Source organism: Tachyglossus aculeatus, chromosome 6 (genome assembly GCF_015852505.1).
Source record: "Tachyglossus aculeatus isolate mTacAcu1 chromosome 6, mTacAcu1.pri, whole genome shotgun sequence".
Classification (NCBI taxonomy): Eukaryota; Metazoa; Chordata; class Mammalia; order Monotremata; family Tachyglossidae; genus Tachyglossus; species Tachyglossus aculeatus.
The window spans coordinates 15,640,727-15,663,714 of NC_052071.1; the positions used below are offsets into that span (position 1 = coordinate 15,640,727).

Genomic DNA, 22,988 nt, shown 5'->3' on the forward strand with positions numbered 1-22,988 from the left:
AAAGAAGCTGCTTTTCCCCACCCTAGGAAAGCGTTCTATATGCTGTGCCATCTGTAAATGTTACCCCCCCAAATCCCAAGGTTGGTAAATGTGGACAGGCTGGACAATGCCAAATAGACTGTCCGTTTAGTCCATGAACCCGAGGGCTCCTCCTTTATAGACATCATGGAATGACTTGTGAGGAACTGGATTCACAGAGTACAAGTGTGGTTTGGAATTTTCTGTGGGCTGAACTTTCATTCATTCATTCATTCATTCATTCATTCAATCGTATTTATTGAGGGCTTACTGTAAGCCAAGCACTGTACTAAGTAGAATATAAAAATAAACACACACTCCCTGCCTACAATGAGCTTATTGACGTTCTCTAGACTGTAAGCTTGTTGTGGGCACATAGGGAACGTGTCTATCAACTCTGTTATATTGTACTCTCCTGAGCGCTTAGAACAGTGCTCTGCTCACAGTAAGCCCTCAGTAAAACATTTGAGAGGCTTCGAGGGAACACTCCAAGGGCCCCATCCACCAGCTGGAAGCCCAGGAGTGGTGGGATTCCTCTATATGCCTTGCTGGGGGGAGACATGAGAACTCAGGCAAAGTGAGGAGGGGCCCGAGGCTGTGACCCTCCAGCTCATTCCGTGGAGGGGGAGGCTGCCGATAGCTAAATTAAAGGAGCTTCGGCCCTGCAGGGTGTAGATGGGCTGCTGACACACATCAAACCCACCTGAATGACTCCACTCTGCAGAAGCAGCATGGCCTCGTGGATAGAGCACAGGTCTGGGAGCCGGAGGGACCTGGGTTCTAACCCCAGCTCTGCCATTTGTCTGCTGTGTGACCCTGGGCGAGTCACTTGACTGCTCTACGCCTCAGTTACCTCATCTGTAAAATGGGGGTTAAGGCTGTGAGCCTCAGGTGGGACAGGACTGTATCCAACCTGATTAGCTTGTGTCCAACCCCAGCCCTTAGGACAGTGCCTGGCATATAGTAAGCACTTAACAAATACCATTAGAGCAAACAAACAAATAAAAACTCTCCACTAGAAGGACCAGACAGCTTCAACTCCTCTGGGAAAGCCCAGTTGGGAAGAAGCAGGGGGCCCCAACTGGCTATTGGGATGTTAATAAGCAAATTCCTTTCCCCTTGTTGAAGGCAAAAAAAAAACCACCCAAAAAGCAAAAAGAAATCCCCCCCCAATCTTTTCTCAGGGTTTGTTTATCTGCCCCCTGCATTCATTCATTCGTACATTCATTCAGTCAATCGTATTTATTGAGCACTTGCCGCGGGCAGAGCTCTGTACTAAGCTTAAGGCCACTTTCAGAATGCCCTCTATTTATAGAAAACAGGGAGTTCGCAGAGGCTTAAACCCTGCCCTGCCAGTTAGCTAAGGGCCGATTTTGCTATAAGGGCAGGCAGCAAGCTTCTATTTACAGAAGAGGAGTTCTGTGGGGTGGGTAGGGGTGAAGCCCCAGGAAACTCTGCCAAAGATAAAACTGCTTGCCCCTGCCTTGGGGCCCGACCTTATCGGGCAACTGCCAAGGGTGGGGTTTGTTGCCAGGAAATGCGGTCCCGTGGACTGATCCACCATTTCTGAGAAATGTCAGTTTGGGGTGGCCCTTCTTCCTCTGTTAAGGTGGTTTCGGTGGCCCGTCCGGGGCACCGAGGTCCGGGCAAATCCCGCATGGATGGTTTGACCCACTGCTATCTCGTTTTTCGAAAGCGGTGGGCCCAGGGGTTGATTTCGGTGAGAAATCTCCTGTCCCTTTTCCCAGACAAAAACCATTATCCTCTGCAAGCAGGGTAAAGTATGCCACCCGGTTCGATTTAAATGCAGCCTTTTATTTTCCTCCCTTCCCGGGTTCGGTGATGGTCTAGGTTCAGCAGGGCCGTGCTGACTGAGTTTACGAGAAGGGTGATACTTTGTACTTCTGCGGATTCACCGGAATCGCTCCAAAAGGCTTCCAGGAAAAAAGAAAAAAAAGAAAAAGACAAGAGCTGGAAGCCGTAATCTACCAGCTTTAGGAGCTGTCTAGCTCCCTCCCTAAAGGAACTATCTAGAGAAATGTTTTAGAAGTGTTAGCCGCCTCGCTTGGCTCCTGTAAGCTATGAGGCAGTCAAACCCGAATAAACAGAAAATAAAGAAGCCTAGTGGACAAAGCCCAAGTCTAGGAGTCAGAAGGATCTGGATTCTAATCCAGATCCCCCACTTGTCTGCTGTGTGATCTTGGGAAAGTCACCCGCACTTTTCTGTTTCTCAATTCCCCCCATCTATAAATTGGAGATTAAGAACTTTGTCCAATCTGATAAGGTTGTATCCACCCCAGTACTCAGAACAGTGCCTGGGGCATAGTAAGCACTTAACAAATACCATTAAAAAAACCAAAAACACCGGAGAGGGGACATGGTTCAGCTACTTCCCATGGTTTGTGTGCATAACCTCTCTGGAATACTGTAATAATGATACTTTGCCCTCAGATAAGCACCTTTCCTTATAGCACTTTTATAGGCGTTAATTAAATGAGCTTCCCAACATTCCCACAAGGTAGGGGGAGCGTTCTTCCAAACTGAAAGTGAGCTGAGCTTCCTACACCCAAGGGTTAAGTGGTTTTCCCAACATCAAACAGCAAGTTGGTGGGGGGGGGGCGGGGGGCGGCAGGAGCCCCCCAGGAGGTCTGATTAAAAAAAAAAAGTCATATCTCGAATTTAAATAAGGCTTTTCTTCCCAGGAATCCCAAGAACTTCACACATTTAACTCTTTTGTTCTCACCGCCCAGGGAGACAGTCTGGGAGGGGGGCAGGAATAGACGCTATTCCTGTGCTGGTCCCAGAGTTGATAGCTTCAGAGTTCAATCGGGGGAACTGGGCCTGTAACTGAAGCTAGCCCGTCCCTGACAACGAGTTAATTTTGGACACTTTCCCTGCTCGGCGCCTTGCCCGATTCCCCCAAATGGTTTGCCTGGAGTGGGAACAATCTCGATGTCGACTTGAGCCAAAGGAAGTCTTTTCCATCACCTTTTTCCAGACCCCCTCCTCCTTCTGATCCCGCCCCCCCCCTAATTAGTAAACATCTTTATAAGCAAACTAGACTCCCAGGCTAAATGTTTGGCAACCTTAATTTTGGCAGCGGGGGATTCCGTGCCAGTTTACAGGCCAGGTGGGTGAGAGGGGCTATGACTGACTCTCAGGAGTGGGCTGGGACTGAGAAGAGAATGGTGGCCCATGACCTCACTTGACATCTGGCAGACATTGGAGAGAGAGGGTGTTGTCTCACCTGGGAAAGAAGGAGCTCTTTGGGCGGGCAAGCCCAGGAGACCTGCAGAAAGGCCTCACCCAAAGTCTTTCCAACCCAGCTGTGGGGAAGGAAATGCTCCTTATGGGCAGGGAGCGTTATCAACCATCATATTGTACTCTCCCAAGCGCTCAGTATAGTGCTCTGAGCACAGTAATCGCCCACTAAAAACCATTGACTGATTTGGCCTAAGCGGGCGATACTCAGGTGCCTCAGAGAGAGACCCTCGGGGAGCCAATTGAGGCAATTTATTGTATCAGGGGCTCTGGGAACTAATGATAATAGTAATAATTATAACTATGGAAGCACTTACTATGTTTTGGGCACTGTACTAAGCACTGGGGGAGACACAAAGTAATTGGGTTGGCAGAGGGACTCTGGGCTCACAATCTTAATCCCCATTTCACAGACGAAATAACTGAAGCAAAGAGAAGTAATCTGACTTGCCCAAGGTCACACTGATTAGAAGGGGACATGTCCCTGCCCTGGAGAAGCTTACAATCTTTTGGAGGGGGTGACGGGAGAGCTCCCCATGCAACTATCCTTGACAAAACACCAAGGGTCAGGGCCATTCAGTAAACAACACCTCCTATATCTACAGCTCTGTGTGCCAGTGTGTGTATGTGTGGGTGTGTGTTTGTGCACTCCCCCCTCAGCTGCCCTTTGTATTCAAAGATGAGGTTAATGACAGTCCGTGCACATAAGGGTGTGGCTGGAAAGATTCATGGAAAAATCAGTATTTCCAGACAGTCTTGCAGTGTTAATGCACTCGCCTTGTGCGTTCTGATGGCATTTACTGAGCCGCTGCTTGTTTTTTAATTCACGTCTTGGTCTTCTGATCTTTCCAAAATCCCTTTCGAGGAGAGAAAGCCCTCTCTGGGCTGTCGTTTTTGATGTTTCATCTTTCCTTTGGTTTCTGTCACCAAACAGTATGTATGAACCTCTCGGGGGCCAGGGACTGAAACGGTACTCTTCCAAGTGCTTAGTACAGTGTTCTGCACATAGTAGGTGCTCAATAAATACCATTGGTTGGTTCTCACCCACGCTTAGTACAGTGCTTTACTACACAGCAGGCATTTAATAAATACTGTTTCCATGGCTGATTGCATGCCAGACTGGTCTACCTGCTTTAGTTGTTTCCCTGCCTGCATGTGCCCCCTTTCAGTTCATCCTGGAGTGATGGGTATTGTGGCATTAATCGGTTAATCAATCAATCTTATCTACTGATCATTTACTGCGTGCAAAGCACTATACTAAGCACTTGGGAGAGAACAATATAATAGAGTTGGTAGACACATTTCCTGCCCAGAATGATTAGTGGCACAGTCTGGTCACCAAGAGGACTTCTAATACTGGCTCTGTCGCTTGTCTGTTGTGTAACCTTGGGAGAGTCATTTCACTTTTCTGGGCCTCAGTGACCTCATCTGCAAAATGGGGATTAAGACTGTGAGTGCCACGTGGGAAATGGACTGTGTTCAACCTGAATACCTTGTATCTACCCCAGTGCTTAGAATGGTGCCTGGCACTTAGTAAATGCTTAACAAAAAATGAGCTTACTATTCTCCTCACATTACAGTGCTGTGATGGGCACTGCCTCAGAAATATATCCAGACCTGCTACACATTCATGGAGGGGAGGGGTGCCAACTAGAGAGGTGGGAGTGACTGAGAGGCCCCCCCAGATCTTACCTAGAAGGGGGTTCATGGAAGAAGGCAGCTTGAGCAGAGTTAAGGTAAAGGGGAGGGACGTGGCTTGGTGAGGAGGAAGTGCGGGGGGGGAGGGGGGTATGCCAGGAGGGAAGAATGAATGGGAAGCAGGCTGTTCTTCGGCAAACAATTCCTCTTCTGGGATGTCTATTCCTCTCAGATACAGTTTGCAACCTTCTTGTTTCCCCTTAGTCAATTCTTACCCCAGCCAGGCACATTTTCTCCTTGAATTACCCTCCAACTCAGATCTAGTCACAGCAAGATCCTCTCACAGGTTTCTTGACCAGTGCAGGCTCTACAAGGCGCTCCATCAGCACGTAGCCATTTGCCTTACATGCTGCTCACATACAGGAGATTTTCTTGAACCACACATTGGAAATCAACCGTGGAGCTACCAACTAAATGGCGCTAGGGACTTACTGCCTCCTCTGCCTCTGCCACAAGCCTGAACCCACAGCTGAACTGATGACTCCTGCTTTGCATCCTGTTGTGGGCAGGCAGGCTTTCCCTATGCCTAGTGGGTTGGGGGAGAGGGAGGAGAAGGGGGAGGAGAAGGGGTTTGAAAATCTACTACCACTGACAGCTGGAGACTGATCCTCGGCTCTCCGGACCTTCCCTTCTTCCTTCCTTCCCTCCTGCATCCACTGTCCCAGTTCCAGCCCCCGTATTCCCTTTCCCGGCCACCCTGAATTACCTTCCTAGCTCTCTGGCTCTGGTGTTTTCTCTGGATCTGGCTCCGTCACGGCTTGAGCCAGACAGGTTCTGCTTGGCTCCTCTGCTGCAGCAGGACCTGGTCCTCGGCTGTCCTTCAGAAGGCAAGCTCTGTAATGTTAAGAAAACGGCCACCTCATTAACTCTAGGTATTTAAATCACTTTGAAAGCTTATGCATTTTAAGCACTTCAGGGATAAGGGATGCTGTATGGTAAATGATAATAATGATATTTTTAATCACTGATTATGTGCCGGGCACTGTTCTAAGCACTGGGGTAGACACCAGATAATCGGGTTGGACACAGTCCTCATCCCACACAGGCCTCACAGTCTTAATCCCCATTTTACAGATTAGGGAACCGAGGCCCAGAGAAGTAACGTGATTTGCCCAAGGTCACACAGCGGACAAGTGGCAGAGCTGGGATTGGAACCTGTGACCTTCTGGCTCCCGTGCTCTATCCTCTAGGCCACACTGCTTCCCCAAGCGCTTAGTACAGTGCTCGGCACATAGTGAGCACTCCCCAAAACCCATTCATTGATTGAGCGATTTATGGTCAAACTAGATGAACCGTCTTGATTGTTAAAGATGGGCGCATCAAAGTTTTTTTGTTTGCTGCGGCCACTGCTGGGGCTTTCTCATCTCAGATCCCATCTGGGTCGCTAAAACCGACTGGCTGGGCTTCTACCATCCACTCTCCATGGGCAATGCTCTGTTCCTAAACGCTCCCCTCTTCTTGGCTCTCTGCTAAAAGCTGCTTTGGGACTCAAAGGAGACCTCTGTTGTGCTCCTGTGGCCCCCAGTCCTCTCGCTACCCTGGGGCAAGCTTGCCGTGACTGCCACCACCTCACTTTGCTGGGTTCCCTTGGCTGAAAAGCCGGGCCTGGACCCCAATCTTGGCTGCCATGGCCTTGTTTGAGCCTGAGGAAGGGCCCTGGAGGCGCCTTCTCGTTTGGCCATTCTGGGGTGCTCCCTCTCATAGCCCCACTCCAACACTTTCATTTTTATTTTAAACGATTTTCGTGAAGCGCTTATTATGTACTAAACGCTGGGGTAGATACAAGCTAATCACTTGTTCCACATGGGGCTCGCCATCTTACCCCCCATTTTATGAATGAGGAAACAGGTCCAGAGGAGCAAAGTGACTCACCCAAGGTCACACAGCAGACAAGCGGTGGAGCCAGGATTAGAACCCAGGTCCTTCTGACTCCCAGGTTTATGCCCAGTCGGGGGGCTTCGGGCAATTGCCTCTTTATGGCCACCGAAGGGGCAGTGGGCCAGCCTTTACCCTTAGACACAACACACCAGGGTCATTCTGCTGGGAAAGTGAAGGGGAGAGCTGAGGAGTTATCTGGGGAAACGAATCGGCGTCCAGGGCCAAATTTGGATGGTTCTGATGCCACTCCAACTTCAGTGTTCTCGAACCGCATCTGCCGCACAGCCCTTTCCATGGGTTCGTCCTCTTCCCTCTCTATTTATTCTCATCAGATGGATCCCTCCTGAGTGACAGAGGGTCCCTGATGCCGTCCAAGATAAATTGTTGGGATTCATTTCAGCTGACTTCTCATCATGTTTACAGTCCCCGCAACTGTTTGACGTTGTTTTCCAAAGCCTGCGGCTATTAAATGGCCCCAGTCGAGAAATCCACCTCGCGTATCGGAAGGCAGCACAGTAAAGCACAAATTTCACCTGGCCTGCAAGCCACCCCGTCGTGAGCTTTATCCCCCCCTCACCTACTTTGTTCTCCCACGATTAAATACCCAAGGTTAAACTCTGGTTTGACTGTCACTTTGAATGAAAGGATTCACCGTAGCTATGTGATGTTCATTATTCAAGACTCAAAAAAGCATGTAGCTGCTTCAGTCATTAAATTTATTCTTGATTGCTGGGTGACTCGTTAAGCGAGATTCACAGTGTGCTGTTATTTCAACGGGCTGATCAGCTTTTTTATTGGCTCAGTAAAACCCTCAGATTTATGGCCCGCTGTAATGTGAAATGACTGTCCTAATCACATTTAAGTCTTCTCTGGGACTTCCAAACAGCCTAACCCGACCTGTCAGTAATTTTTAGCACATACATTAGAGCTCTCTTTGGCCAGGTTGTTGAGGAGAACAATACGGGCTCATAAATAAGCCCTCGATTTGCAGAGAGAGTGGCCTGCCACTTCAGTGGCTCCTAGACATTTGGGGGCTTGCGGAGTGAATAGCCAGTTTCCTCAGAGCTTGCGGTTCTGTAGACCAAGGTGGCCTGGGGGAGCGAGCTGTTCTCAGGACCCTCTCATAATAGTAGCTACGGGCTCCAGCCTGCTAGAAAGGGAATGCTTTTGTTTTCCAGAGAGAAACTCCCAAGCTGGGGAATGTAACCATTAGGGATTGCAAAAGTCATACCAAAAAGGTGCCATAATAATTACTCTATTTATTTATTTATTTTACTTGTACATATCTATCCTATTTATTTTATTTTGTTAGTATGTTTGGTTTTGTTCTCTGTCTCCCCCTTTTAGACTGTGAGCCCACTGTTGGGTAGGGACTGTCTCTCTATGTTGCCAATTTGTACTTTCCAAGAGCTTAGTACAGCGCTCTGCACATAGTAAGCGCTCAATAAATACGATTGATGATGATGATGATGATAATAATAAAGTCTTTTAGACTGTGAGCCCACTCTTGGGTAGGGACTGTCTCTATATGTTGCCAACTTGTACTTCCCAAGCGCTTAGTACAGTGTTCTGCACACAGTAAGCGCTCAATAAATACAATTGATTGATTGATTGATAATAATAATAATGATGACGGTATTTGTTAAGCGCTTACTACGTGCCAAGCACTATTCTAAGCGCTGGGGTAAATACGGGATAATCAAGTTGGCCCATGTGTGGCTCACAGTCACTATTTTACAGACGAGGTCACTGAGGCACAGAGAAGTTAAGTGGCTTGCTCAAGATCACACAGCAGACAAGTGGCAGAGCCTCTTACTCCCAAGCCAGTGCTCTTTCCACTAAGCCAAGCTGCTTAGGGTACCTCCACCCCCCTTTGACGAGGTGAAGATGGGGAGTCTGGAGGTGGGGTAATCAACCCTATTCTCCTCTCCCCTCACCAACCACAGGGATTGTCTCTATCTGTTGCCAAATTGTACTTTCCAAGCGCTTAGTCCAGTGCTCTACACACAGTAAGCGCTCAATAAATATGATTGAATGAATGAATGAACCACAATGTCTCCTAGGGCTAGTGACCAGAGAGGACAGTGTGGACTGAGGGATACAGAGGAGGGGAGGGGGTGCAAATTGCTTCTCCCCCACAAAACACTGCCTAGTCTAGTGGAAAAAGCCCGGGCCTGGGAATCAGAAGGGCTGGGTTCTAATCCTGGCTCTACCGCTTCTCTGCTGTGTGACCTTGGACCAGTCGATTCATTATCATCATCATCATCAATCGTATTTATTGAGCGCTTACTATGTGCAGAGCACTGTACTAAGCGCTTGGGAAGTACAAATTGGCAACATATAGAGACAGTCCCTACCCAACAGTGGGCTCACAGTCTAAAAGGGGGAGACAGAGACCAAACATACTAACAAAATAAAATAGAATAGATATGTACAAATAAATTAAATAAATAAATAGAGTAAAAAAATATGTACAAACATATATACATATATACAGGTGCTGTGGGGAAGGGAGGGAGGTAAGATGGGGGGATGGAGAGGGGGACGAGGGGGATTCACTTTTCTGGGCCTCCGTTCCCTCATCTGTAAAATGGGGATTAGTCTGTGAGCCTCAGGGGACAGGGACTGTGTCCAACCTGATCAGCTTGTATCTACCCAAGCTCTTAGTATAGTGTCTGGCACATAGTAAGCACTTAAATTCCATAAAAAGCAAATAATAAGACAAAACACGGGACCTGCCTTCCTTCCGGAAAGACTGCCCTAAAGCGCCTAAAGAGGAGGGGAAACAGAACCAAAGCACAGCCTTACCTGTCAGTCGATTGTCAAGACCTATGATAGCTATTAACTAGTAACTTGGGCCAAGTCTTACAGAAGCACAACAAAAACACTGCATGGCAATCAACCAATCTGTGCTATTTGGTGACTGCCTACTGAGAGCAAAGTACTGTATTAAATGCTTGGGAGAGCGCAACAGAAGTAAGACAAATGTTCCATGCCCTTAAGGAGCCTACCATCTAGTGGGAGAGACCAATCAAAATGATTTACAAATAGTAGGAGCTGGAGGAAGAACAAGGCTATAATGGGAATAAACGTGTTAACCCCAGTGTTTAGAACAGTGATCGACACTTAGTAGTGCTTAACAAACACCTTTAAAAATGGGGAGGCGGTGGGGGTGGGGAGGGCAAAATATCTGGATGAAATAACCAAATAAATAATTGCATGTTCAATGGGCTAGGAAGATGGGGAGAGTTGAAGTCCAGTGGATTTGGAGGGGGAGGGAATTCCCGGAGGGGTAAACAGCCTGAGCAAGGGAACAGAGGTGGGAGAGCGGGAATGAGAGAAGCAGCATGGCTCAGTGGAAAGAGCCCGGACTTTGGAGTCACAGGTCGTGGGTTCAAATCCTGGCTCCGCCAATTGTCAGCTGTGTGAATTTGGGCAAGTCACTTCACTTCTCTGGGCCTCAGTGACCTCATCTGTCAAATGGGGATGAAGACTGTGAGCCCCCCGTGGGACAACCTGATCACCTTGTAACCTCCCAAGCGCTTATAACAGTGCTTTGTGCATAGCAAGTGCTTAGTAAATGCCATCATTATTATTATTATTATTATTAATGAGGTACAGTTGAAAATGAGGGTGGGAAGAGCAAAGAATGTGAGCTGGGGAGTAGTGGCAATATGTGCTCTGCATACTGTAAGCGCTCAACAAATACCACTGATTGACTGATTGATGTAAGATTGGTGGGGGGGAGCTCCTGGAGAGCCCTGAAGCCAACTGAGAATGTTTTTCGCTTGATGAGGAAACGGATAGCCAGTGGAGGTATCTGAGGAGTGGAGCGATGTATGCTGAGCAGCAGCATTTCAGGAGGGTGACTCGGATAGCAGTGGGGAGAAGAGACCGTGGCGGGTAGACACTGTAGGGCGGGAGACCAGAGAGGAGTCTGACGGGGATATACGACAGTCCCAATTAGGGTGTCGGCTGTTTTGGTAGAGGGGAAGGAGTGGTTCTGGGATTTAGCACTCAAGGGAACGTGGGAGACAAGTGAAAGACAGGGAGGAGGTGAGGGGGTCGCCAATGTTACGTGCTTCTGGGAGGGTGAGGATGCTGCTGTAGTTGAGCAAGGTTAGAGGCAGGAGTGGATTTAGGAGGGGAGCGCAGACGTTCGGTTTCAGACGTGTGAAATTTGAAGTGCTCACAGGAGGAGATGTCCTGGAGGTAAAAGGCGAGCACTTGTTGGCCAAACTGAGGTCTGGATAATAACAATAATGATGGCATTTGTTAGGCGCTTACTGTGTGCAAAGCACTGCTCTAAGCGCTGGGGAGGATTCAAGGTGATCAGGTTGTCCCACATGAGGCTCATAGTCTTAATCCCCATTTTACAGATGAGGGAACTGAGGCACAGAGAAGTTAAGTGACTTGCCCAAAGCCACACAGCTGACAATTGGCGGAGCCGGGATTTGAACCCATGACCTCTGACTCCAAAGCCCGTGTGCTTTCCACTGAGCCAAGCTGCTTCTCTGAGTAGCGTTTCAAGGGAGAGGGATTGATCTGGGGTCAAAGATGATCGAGAAGAGGACAAGGAGAATCAGGACAGAGACTTACATCTGCGTTTGCAGGTGGTCGAATACCGAGAAAACCAACTGGTAAAAACTGCCTTGCCTCCCACCACTGAGGGACCCTACTCGTGATAGGCCCTATGCTTGCCGAGCTGTGGGGATAATAGCTATTGCCAGGAACTCTTTTTTTTTTTTAATGGCATTTGTGTACTACGTGCTGGGGTAGATACAAGCTAATCCAGTTGGACACAGTCCCTCTCCGGCACGGGGCCCACAGTCTTAATCCCCATATTACAGATGAGGTAACTGAGGCCCCGAAAAGTTAAGTAACTTGCTCAAGGTCACACAGCAAACAAGTGGCTGAGCCAGGACTAGAACCCAAGTCCTTCTGACTCCCGTGCCCGTGCTTTAACCACTAGGCCACGCTGCTTCTCAGTGCGATGGGTCTGTCTCCACACTTGTGAGCCCTCCGATGGGGACCGTGTCTAAATTCCCACTCGTGTATTCTTTTCTGGGGCCTATTACAGTGCTTTGCACACAATAAGCGTTTAATAAATACTATTACTACTATACTCCCACTACTACGGATGGTGAATTCTTTCAGTGTGGGTGAGGGCAGCTGAAATGGCTCCAAGTCCCCCTGGGCACATGCAATCTTGTCCCCCATGTACTCCTGTGTGGGTTGCTTGCAGTGAGTACTGCCTTTTGGGGTGGGGGTTGCCTCTTGGTCTCACAAGCTGTTCCGGCCGCCTGCGTGGAGAACCACTCCTTTCTTGACTGCCTCCCGCCCGGCTGCCGGGCCTGCTGCTGTGTTGTCTCCCGGCAATCTGTTGCTATGACAGAGCGCCCGAGGCTTGGCTTCCATGCTAGTTACCCCGACTTCCTTCTGGGCCTTGGGGGATGGTGGTATTTGCCTGGCTGCTTAAATGTTGAACGTGGGGTACGGGTGAGGCCGATGGGACTGCTCGAGAAGCACGACACCAAGTCTCGGAAGTTCCCAAAGAGCTGAACATTCGTACGGCTCTGTGGCTCTTCGGGTGGGTCTGAAGCTCGGAGCCGCGTTTTCACCAGTCCGTTTCCCAGGGGGTTGAGGAATTCTGTGAATGCTTCCCTGAGGTGACGAAGATCTCTGGATGGGTCTGGTGTTTCTCCATTGTGGGCTGCTGTGTTACCTTGCTTCTCTCCAGGCTTATCAGCAGTCCGGACTACGGAGAGGACTCGGCAGAAGCCTCTGCCACGAGGGTGGGGTCACTAGTGAATGACCCTGGCATGATTTTCATGCTCAATCATATTTACTGAGCGCTTACTGTGTGCAGAGCACTGTACTAAGCGCTTGGGAAGTACAAATCGGCAACATATAGAGACGGTCCTTACTCAACAGTGGGCTCACGGTCTAGAGGGGACTGTATCTGGAGATCCGAGGTTTCCTGGGAGATTGGTGTTCATTCCCAGGTACCAGCAGCACCCTTGCCCACTGCTGCAGGCTCCAGAACAGTGCTTGTCAGACAGTGCATGCTCCCTTCCGTGCTCGCTGCAGCTAAGGCGAGTCTCGGGTCTGTGCCGGTGGGTACGTGCTGGCATGGGCACTCTCGGCAAGATGTTTCCCCACTCCTCCAGAACCTCCAGTAGTTGCCCATCCACCTCCGCATCAAACAGAAACTCCTCACCGTTGGCTTTAAAACACTCAGTCATCTTGCCCGCTCTTGATAATAATAATAATTCTGGTATTTGTTAAGCACTTACTGTGTGCCAGGCATTGTACTAAGTACTTTGGCGGATACAAGCAAGTCTGATTCGATACAATCCCTGTCCCACATGGGGCTCAAAGTCTTAATTCTCAGATGAGGAAACTGAGGCCCAGAGAAGTGAAGTGACGTGCCCCAGACAAGTGGTGGCTCTGGGATTAGAACCCACAACCTTCCGACTCCCAGGACTGTGCTCTATCCACTGTGCCACGCTGCTTCTACACCTCACCACTCTCCTACTCCAACCCAGCCGGCACACTTCGCTCCTCTAATTCCAACCTTCTCACTGTACCTCCATTTCGTCTATCTCACCGCTGACCTCTCGCCCATGTCCTGCCTTTGGCTTGGAACATCCTCCCTCTTTTCCCTTTCAAAGCCATACTGAAGGCACATCTCCTTCAAGAGGCCTTCCCCGACTAAGCCCTCTTTTCCTTTTCTTCAACTCCCTTCTGCACCACCCTGACTTGCTCTCTTTATTCATCACCCCTCCCAGCCCCGTGGCACTTATATACCTATCTTATTTATTTATATTAATATCTGTCTCCTCCTCTGGACTGTAAGCTCACTGTGGGCAGGGAATGTGTCTGTCAGATTGTTCTTTCCCAAGCCTGCAGTTCAGTGCTCTACACACAGTAAGGTCTCAGTGTATACGATTGACTGACTGACTGACTAGCGAGGATGACAGAAGAAGGCTGATATTGTTCTAGCTTTGGATGACCTGAAGTCTGGTCAGGTTGGGGTGGGATGAGGCTGGAGCAAATGGGCAGGGGGGAGGGGGAGATAGACGACAGAGAGGAGGAGGAGAAGGAGAAAAAAGAGAGGGGAGGGGAAAAGTGAATAAGATAGGAGAGGAGAAAAGGATAAAAGTCAGAAAGACCTGGGTCCTAATCCTGGCTCCATCACTCATCTGCCGTGTGGCCTTGGGAAAGTCACTTCACTTCTCTGGGCCTCAGTTACCCCATCTGGGAAACTGGGATTAAGATTGCGAGCCCCATGCAGGACAGGGACTGTGTCCAAACCAATTTGCTTGTATCCACCCCAGCGCTTAGTATGGTGCCTGGCACATAGTAAGCTCTTAACAAACACCATTGCTTAGAACGGTGCCCCAGTGCTTAGAACAGTGCTTGGTACATAGTAAGCGCTTAACACACACCAACATTATTAAATTATCATTATTAATATCTCTTGCTGCAAGACCTCTCCATAGGACATACCACTGACACCTTAAAAGCTCAATATGTTGAAATGGGAACCCATCTCCCTCACAAACCCTCTCTACCGCCTGACTTTCCCTTTATACTTGGCAACTCCTTCAGCTTCCCTGTTACTGTAGGCTGAGATCTCACCATTATCCTGGATTCCTCACTCCACCTCAACCCTCTCATGCAGCGTTGCTCCTCCACATCAGTTTTTTTGAGGTGGACCTCTCCTCTCCATCCAAATTGCCCCTACTCTGGCTTGTCATATCCTGGCTCAGCTACTGTATCAGCCTCCTCACTGCTCTCCTCCTCGCCAGGCCACACTTCACTCCATCCATTGCCCAGATCATCTTCCTAAAATGTTATTTGGTACTCGCTTCTTTACTCCTCAAAATTTCCACTGGTTACCCATTGAGACGTAATGTGATCTAATATAAAGAGCATGGTCTTGGGAGTCAAAAGACCTGGATTTTAATTCCGTCTCTGCCACATTTGCCTGCTGTGTGACCATGGGCAAGTCACTTAACTTCTCTGGGCCTCAGTTTCCTTGCCAGTAAAGTGGGGATGCAATACCTGTTTTCCCTTCCCCTTAGGCTGGGAGCTCCATGTACAAAGGTACTGTGTATCTACCCCAGGGCTTAGTACAGTGCTTGGCACACAGTGAGCACTTCACAAATACCGCAATTATTATTCATCTCCACCTCAAGCAGAGACACCTGACCATTTTTATACGGTATTAATGTGCCAGGCACTGTACTAAGCGCTGACCGCTAATCCTTGACTGCTGGCTCCAAGGCACTCAATCATTTATTCATTCATTCATTCCGTCGTATTTATTGAGTGCTTACTGTGTGCAGAGCACTGTACTAAGCACTTGAAAAGTACAATTCAGCAATAGGGATCTAATCAGTTCTCTCCCCGCTCTACTTATCATACCTCTCTCTCACCTCAAAACAGCTCACAGACTTTGCTCCTTTCAAGACAACCTATTCCCTGTGCCTTGACCTCGTCTCTCACCAGTGGACTCTGTTCACACCCTCCATCGGATCTGGAACTCCCTCTCCCTTCCCGTTCAACAGACCACTGCTTTCCCTATCTTCAAATACCATCTCCACCAGGAGGCCCTCCCAGATTAATCTTTCATCTCCTACTCTTTCACCCCTACTGGCACTTCTAAGTTACCTAAGGATGTGGGCAGTCACTCCAACACCCCGTTGTCTCCATAGCACTTCTTTACATAGCTTTATACTCGGTTGCTTCTCCCCTCCCTGAAATTTATTTTAGTATCTGTCTCCCTGGCTATATTGAGAGCTCTTAAAGGGCAGGGATCCTGTCTACTAACTCTGTTATACTCTCCCAAGTCCTTAGTACCTTGCTCTCCAAAGAGTAAGTGTTCAGTAACAAGTATAATAATAACGAATAATCGATTCACTGATGGACTGCCATATGAACAAGGAAATCCACTTGGTGGAATGGGGATTCAACTAAATGTTTCAGTTGGTGTATTCGATGGAAGTGCCCTTTCGGTAGGTGTGGCAACTTCCCAGGCCTCTGAGATTTGAGGGATTCCCTCCTTCAGGGCATTAAACGCTTACTATGGGCCAGGCACTGTATTAAGTGCTGGAACGGATTTAAGTTTGTCAGGTTGGACACAGTTCCTGTCCCGCATGGGGCTCACAGTCTTATTCCCCATTTTACAGATTAGGGAACTGAAGCCCAGAGTGGTGAAGTGACTTGCCCAAGGTCACACAGCAGACAGGGGCATTGTCAGGATTACAACCCAGGTCTTCCGACTTACAGGCCCGGGCACTATCCACTAGGCCATGCTGCTTCTCTGGGAGCAAAGGATACACCTCACCAGAATTCCCACTGCTCGGCAGACCATGGGGCCACCTCTCACTGGAAGTGTCAGTTCCCAAAATTCCCTCGCTCTCCAGTAATAGCAGGAGAGGATCTAAAGGGAGAGACCCTGGTGTGGGCTCAGCACAGAGCTTGTTCAACACACATATACTTATGTGCCTCACAGAACTTAGGCACATATCTGCAATTTATTTATTTATATATTAACGTTTGTCTCCCCCTCCAGACTGTAAGTTCGTTGTGGGCAGGGAATACGTCTGCTTATTGTTATAGTGAACTCTCCTGAGTGTTTAGTACAGTGCTCTGCACACAGTAAGTACTCAATAAGTAGGACTGACTGACTCTCTCTCTCTCGGGAAGTGAGCTCTCTGAGAGCTATTTTCTCTCTGTTCAACTCCCCCATCCCACAGCACTTAGTCTAGGGCCTGTTCCCCAATCCGGATATTCGAAGGTGATGACATAAATGAGAATTTCTACTTGGCTCCTCTTTGGTTCACTTTATGCTCACGTGTCCCTTTGACCCATCAATGAAATGCAGGCCTGAGGTCGAACTTAAGGGGGTCAGGAGAGTGCAGGAGCAATAACAAACACAGAATGATGGAAACCACAGGGGGAATTTCAGGCAGCCACCAGGCAAATAGCCATACCTTGCGCCTGATCCTCCTTTGCAATTTTAGGCGGCTCCAATGAGGTGATGAGGCGCACCTCCCTCCCCAACCCCGCGGTTAAGCCCTGTGGCTTCTGTGTGCTCATCTTCATGAATCTCAAAATGCAATAAGATGACCATTTCTCACTCCCCCAAAGAGTTTGGAAAGAATTCCGGAGGGAACGGAACGTACCATTCCAAGCTGATGCGAGCAGTCCGTGGGATCGGGCCTCTTCCTTCTCTGCTGAATCTGTTTCTGTCCTGAAACGACCTGAGGCACTTGTCTTCAGGTACTGTTCTCACAGGTCAGTGGCTTCTCACACAATCAGAGGAGCGGAGGGGGGATGAAAAAAAAATGGACAAAAAGAAAAAAACAATGGTGAGTAATCGAATCTCAGTGGAGAGCCGAGACTTTTGAAACTTGGTTCTGAGTCACTGTGACAAATTCAGAGCGTCCAGACTAAGTGCTGAAATAAACAGACTTGAGGCCTTCTGCCCTGATCTCAAAACAAATAGGAGGAGAGCACCTGGTTTCAGTATCAAAACGCCCTAGGTTACCCTCTGTAATGGCACAATGGGGTTGCTGAATTAAAGCTAGTCGAAAAACAGACACGGTCAGAAGGGGAAAAAAAAGCCCAAAGTAGGCTGTTGCTAATGTTCCTCTCCTTCACTTAGGAGAAAGAAAGGTTGATTATCGTGGAGAGCCCTTTCAGTTCAGAACTGCCCGAGTGTTAATCAGGACTGAAAGAAAATAGCATATAATGACCCAGGGGCACCGACACAATACCTGCTTGCATTAATGTCTGGTTTTAACCAGAGTTATTAATCCTTCAATTTTATGCACACCGAATTCCAAGACAATGCATCACAAAAACAACAAATAAGAACACAGAGTTATTATGTAAAAGGCCTAGTTGCTCCGGTATCATCAAGTCCTGCTTCCTTCAACTGTTGTGAATGAGCTAGGTTAGATGGCCAGCTCTCGTGGATCTGGAATTTAAAAAAACCCCGAAATGACCAGATTAACTCCAGTCCCAAGTGGGGCTGGGGCAGAGTGTCCACAGGCAGGCTACATGCCTGTTTAAACTCACTATGGGTGGGGGACGTGTCTGTTATTTCTGTTATTTCACTCTCCCAAGTGCTTAGTACAGCGCTCTGCGCACAGTAAACACTCAAAGACTGTAAGCTTGTGTGGGGAATGTGTCTGCTATATTGTTACTGTGTACTCTCCCAAGAGCTTAGTCCAGTGTTCTGCACACAGTAAGCACTCAATAAATATGATTGAATGAAATACCATTGATTGATTGATTGGGGGGGGGAGGGCGAAGGGAGGTGAAGAGGCCAAAGTCAGAGAGAAAAAACAATCACTCAGTCAATGGTATTTGAGCACTTACTGTGTGCAGAGCAGTTTGTTTGGGAGAACACAATCCAACAGAGGTGGTAGACACCTTCCCTGCACAAGAAGAGCTTCGAGTGGAGAGGTAGGAGGCCGTGGGAGGAGCAGCAGCCTCCTCTGAAGCTGGCCACACAGCCCCCACACCCTCACAGAGAGAAAGAAGACAGAGAGAGCAGAGAGAGTGCGAGAGATGGGGAGAAAGAGATAGAGTTGAGGAGGGAGAACGGGAGAAGGAGATGCAGAGGGGCCCAGGTAGGATACACCAAAATGTACAAAGGCAGAGATGATGCACCTCCATGCACTTGTCTGCTGTGTGACCTTGGGCAAGTTTGAGCCCCCTTTTTCCTCTCCTCCTCCCCATCCCCCCCCGCCCTACCTCCTTCCCCTCCCCACAGCACCTGTATATATGTTTGCACAGATTTATTACTCTATTTATCTTACTTGTACATATTTACTATTCTATTTATTTTGTTAACGATGCGAATCTAGCTTTACTTCTATTTATTCTGATGACTTGACACCTGTCCACATGTTTTGTTTTGTTGTCTGTCTCCCCCCTCTAGACTGTGAGCCCGTTGCTGGGAAGGGACCGCCTCTATATGTTGCCAACTTGTACTTCCCAAGTGCTCTGCACACAGTAAGCGCTCAATAAATTCGATTGAATGACTGAATGAATGAAAGTCACAGAGAAGGTATCTATTTATTGTTGGATTGTACTCTCCCAAGTGCCTAGTACGGTGTTCTGCACACAGTAAATGCTGGATAAATACAACTGAAAGAACTTCTCTGTGTCTCAGTGTAAAATGGGGATTAAGACTGTGAGCTCCATGCGGGACAGAGACATATCCAAACTGATTAGCTTGTATCTACCTCAGCGCTTAAAACACTGCTTGGGACATAGTAAGCGCTTAAAAATTATGATTTAAAAAGAAGAAAAATTATTCCCTGCCCACAGTCTAAAGGACAGGTTACAGTCCCTGGTCCCATTGGCCGAGACTGTGATTCCAGGTGCTGTGCCTTGTCCCCCCCACCCCCTCTGTCTTTTATACATTCATTCATTCATTCAATTGTATTCATTAACACTATGCTCCTTGGGGTCAGCATGGTCCTTGCCAGGTAGCAAACATGGGGTGGGGAGTGACCCCACCAGACTGCACCCCTAACATTCACTGGCTTCCATCTCCCCCAGTCGCAGGCACACGGGCTGCCATCGGGAGGAAGGACGTTACTGACTCTAAACCCCCAGTCTTGTCCTCAGCTTCATCTGTGAAGCTAAACGCTCGGGCAAGGGAGTCCAGAATCTCCCGGTGGTTACGCTTTCGTCACGGAGGTACCCGTTGCTCATTAAGGATATGCGTTTAGGCAAGTCGCGCAGTGCTGTCATAACAAAATGCATCAGAAACTGGATGTCTCACTCTCCCTGGCACTCCTCTAGAGTTCAAAAACCAAACCAAACCAAAAAAATAAACCACACATACATTTAAAAAAAGAAAACAAACTCCAAGGGAGCAATCCTGAAGAGTCCTTTTGAGACATCAAAACAGCAATGCTTGCATGGACCATGATTTTCAATCAAGACACTAACAGGTGCCTAAGAATAAAGGTTCAGCTTAGGGGTGGCTTCGCCCTCTTTTAAGAGCCAAGCAGAACTGGGGCTGGTTGGAGCTGGGGATGAGAGATCTTGTTAAAAAAAAAGAACAAAAAATCCCCCAGACATGACAGGAAGGATTCTTGCGAAGAGCCGACAGGGGAAATGATTGTTCTCTTTATAGTCTTTATATGTCTGGATCTGCTGTTTTGTTAAGCGTTTATCATGTGTCAAACACCGTTCTACGATAGACCCAAGTTAATAAGGTTGGACACAGTCCCTGTCCCGCATGGGGCTCGCAGACTAAGGAGGAGGGAGAGCAGAGACGTGAAGTGACCTGTACGAGGTCACACCGCAAGTCACTGACAGAGCCGGGAATAGGACCCACACCTCTGACTGCCAGTCCGTGCTCTTTCTGCTAGGCCATGCTGCTTCTCCCACCGTTAGAGCCTTAGCTGCTGGCTAGGGACTGTCTCTATATGTTGCCAATTTGTACTTCCCAAGCGCTTAGTACAGTGCTCTGCACATAGTAAGCGCTCAATAAATACGATTGATGATGATGATGATGATTAGCTCCTTGTGGGCAGGGGTTACTTTGCTCTTCATTTTGTACTTTCCAGCCACACATAGGATGGTGCAGTGTTATCATCCTCTAGACTGTGAGTGCGTTGTGGGCAGGGAATGCCTGTTTATTGTTATAGTGTACTCTCCCAAGCGCGTAGTACAGTGCTCTGCACACAGTAAGCGCTCAGTAAATATGACTGAATGAATGCTACCATTGGTCCCTCAGTAAATGCAATCACAACTACTACTACTACTACTACTTTTAGTACAGGTTGAGTCCGTCCCGACTGTGATGTTGGACATCTTCTGGTTGGAAGTCTTTCCCCCGGGATCATTATGGGAACTTCGTACTATGGGGCTGGGGGAGGTTGTGTGCCTGCAAAAAAAATACAATCTGTGCTTGGACATTTCTGCAGTGCCATCTTTGCTTGAAACAGTTGGTTGGGAGTCTGTCCTCTTGAATCTGCTCTTGGCAAGCGAGACCTTGACGCTCAAGCGCTCCAAGGCCAAGACATTCATCACCGCTGAAGATCCTGCTGTTGGAGTCTGTTTTGCAAGCTCTGAGCAGAGGTCCAGATGGGTGCCTTGAATCATTCGGTACTGAGGAAATAGATCTCAGTTGCCTCTTTGGGATTTTCTGAATCGCCGATCAGTGTTTCATCTTCATCATCATCATCAATCGTATTTATTGAGCGCTTACTATGTGCAGAGCACTGTACTAGGTGCTTGGGAAGTACAAATTGGCAACATATAGAGACAGTCCCTACTCAACAGTGAGCTCACAGTCTAAAAGGGGGAGACAGAGAACAAAACCAAACATACTAACAAAATAAAATAAATAGAATAGATACGTACAAGTAAAATAAATAAATAAATAGAGTAATAAATATGTACAAACATATATACATATATACAGGTGCTGTGGGGAAGGGAAGGAGGTAAGATGGGGGGGATGGATCAGCAATCTTTTCAGCAACCTTTTCTTCAGCTAGATATGTCTTCCCATGCTTTCCCACCACACTTTGTCTTCTGCAAGTTTAGACAAACGAACGAGGCAATTCACTTCAAATCTGGGCTCCTCAGAATAATAATAATAATAATGATGGTATTTATTAAGCGCTTACTATGTGCAAAGCACTGTTCTAAGCGCTGGGGAGGTTACAAGGTGATCAGGTGGTCCCACTGGGGGCTCACAGTCTTAATCCCCATTTTACAGATGAGGTCACTGAGGCCCAGTGACTTGCCCAAAGTCACACAGCTGACAGTTGCAGGAGCCAGGATTTGAACCCATGACCTCTGACTCCAAAGCCCGGGCTCTTTCCACTGAGCCACGCTGCTTCTCAGGAGAGGCGTGATCTGTATAAAACGGTTGCCCGACGCTGTAAAGGTTGTTCAGTTAACGCAACACCCATCTCCATCAGTGGGCAAATGGAGGGCAATGCACACTTCTCACCCCCATAACTAGGGTGACCAGCACATGAAACCACCCAGGTCAAGTGCGCAGCCTATCGCGATGCCATGTGCCATTCTGTGATAGTGCCTTGAGTCATCATAAAAATAATCGTAATCAATTAGTGTTTATCAAGCACCTGCTGGGAGAGTGCGGTAGAATTATTACACATGATCCCTACCCTCATGGAGTCACCATTTAGAGGGGGAGACGGATACTAAAACAAATTTCGGAGAGAAGGAAGTAATAGAGTTTAAAGATCATCATCATCATCATCAATCGTATTTATTGAGCGCTTACTATGTGCAGAGCACTGTACTAAGCGCCTGGGAAGTACAAATTGGCAACATATAGAGACAGTCCCTACCCAACATTGGGCTCACAGTCTCAAAGGGGGAGACAGAGAACAAAACCAAACATACTAACAAAATAAAATAAATAGAATAAAATAAATAGATAGATATGTACCAAAGAGCTACAAGGGCACTCGACGGAACTTAAGTGCGTCAGTGGCACGGATGTGCCACTTTTAGACTTTTAGCCCTTTTTCCCCCTTTTAGACTGTGAGCCCACTGTTGGGTAGGGACTGTCTCTATATGTTGCCAATTTGTACTTCCCAAGCGCACACAGTAAGCGCTCAATAAATACGATTGATGATGATGATGATGATGATGTGTTAAAGTGCCAGTCGAGGGGAATACAGGCCAGGGAGATCAGAAGTTATCTGAGGGAAGGCCTCCTGCAGGAGGAGTGATGCCTCAGTCGGGAAGGGGAGCGTTGTCGGGAGGGGATGGGAGGAAGGGGGGCCCGATAGGAGGTTGTACTTGGAGAGTTGGATTTCGGAGTTGGTGAGGTGAGAGAAATGGTTCAGTGAGAAGAGGTGCTGAGGTATGGCCTTGTCCCAAGGGGTGAGTGGGTGGAGTGGAGTGGAGCAGGAAGTCTATCCAATCATGGAGCTGAAACTGTCTCCCCAGTATGGGGAGCGGGTCCTGAGACCCCCACGCTTGCTCCCAGGCCATTGCGACCATAGCATAGTGCCCAGGCCTGGGAGTGAGAAGGTCATGGGTTCTAATCCTGACTCTGCCACTTGATGGCTGTGTGACCTTGGGCAAGTCGCTTCGCTTCTCTGGGC

At 48.2% G+C, this 22,988-nt stretch overlaps 1 long non-coding RNA gene across 1 annotated transcript in view; it reads right to left on the reverse strand.

Annotated features, from left to right (window-relative positions):
* LOC119929652 overlaps positions 1-22,988 on the reverse strand; it is a 152,594-nt gene that overhangs the window by 91,440 nt on the left and 38,166 nt on the right. Inside the window, exons 3-4 of the long non-coding RNA XR_005451573.1 lie at positions 17,052-17,171; positions 5,684-5,811 (exon numbers count right to left, since the gene is read on the reverse strand). This is a non-coding gene — a long non-coding RNA (uncharacterized LOC119929652). The remainder of the gene's footprint in view (positions 1-5,683; positions 5,812-17,051; positions 17,172-22,988) is intronic.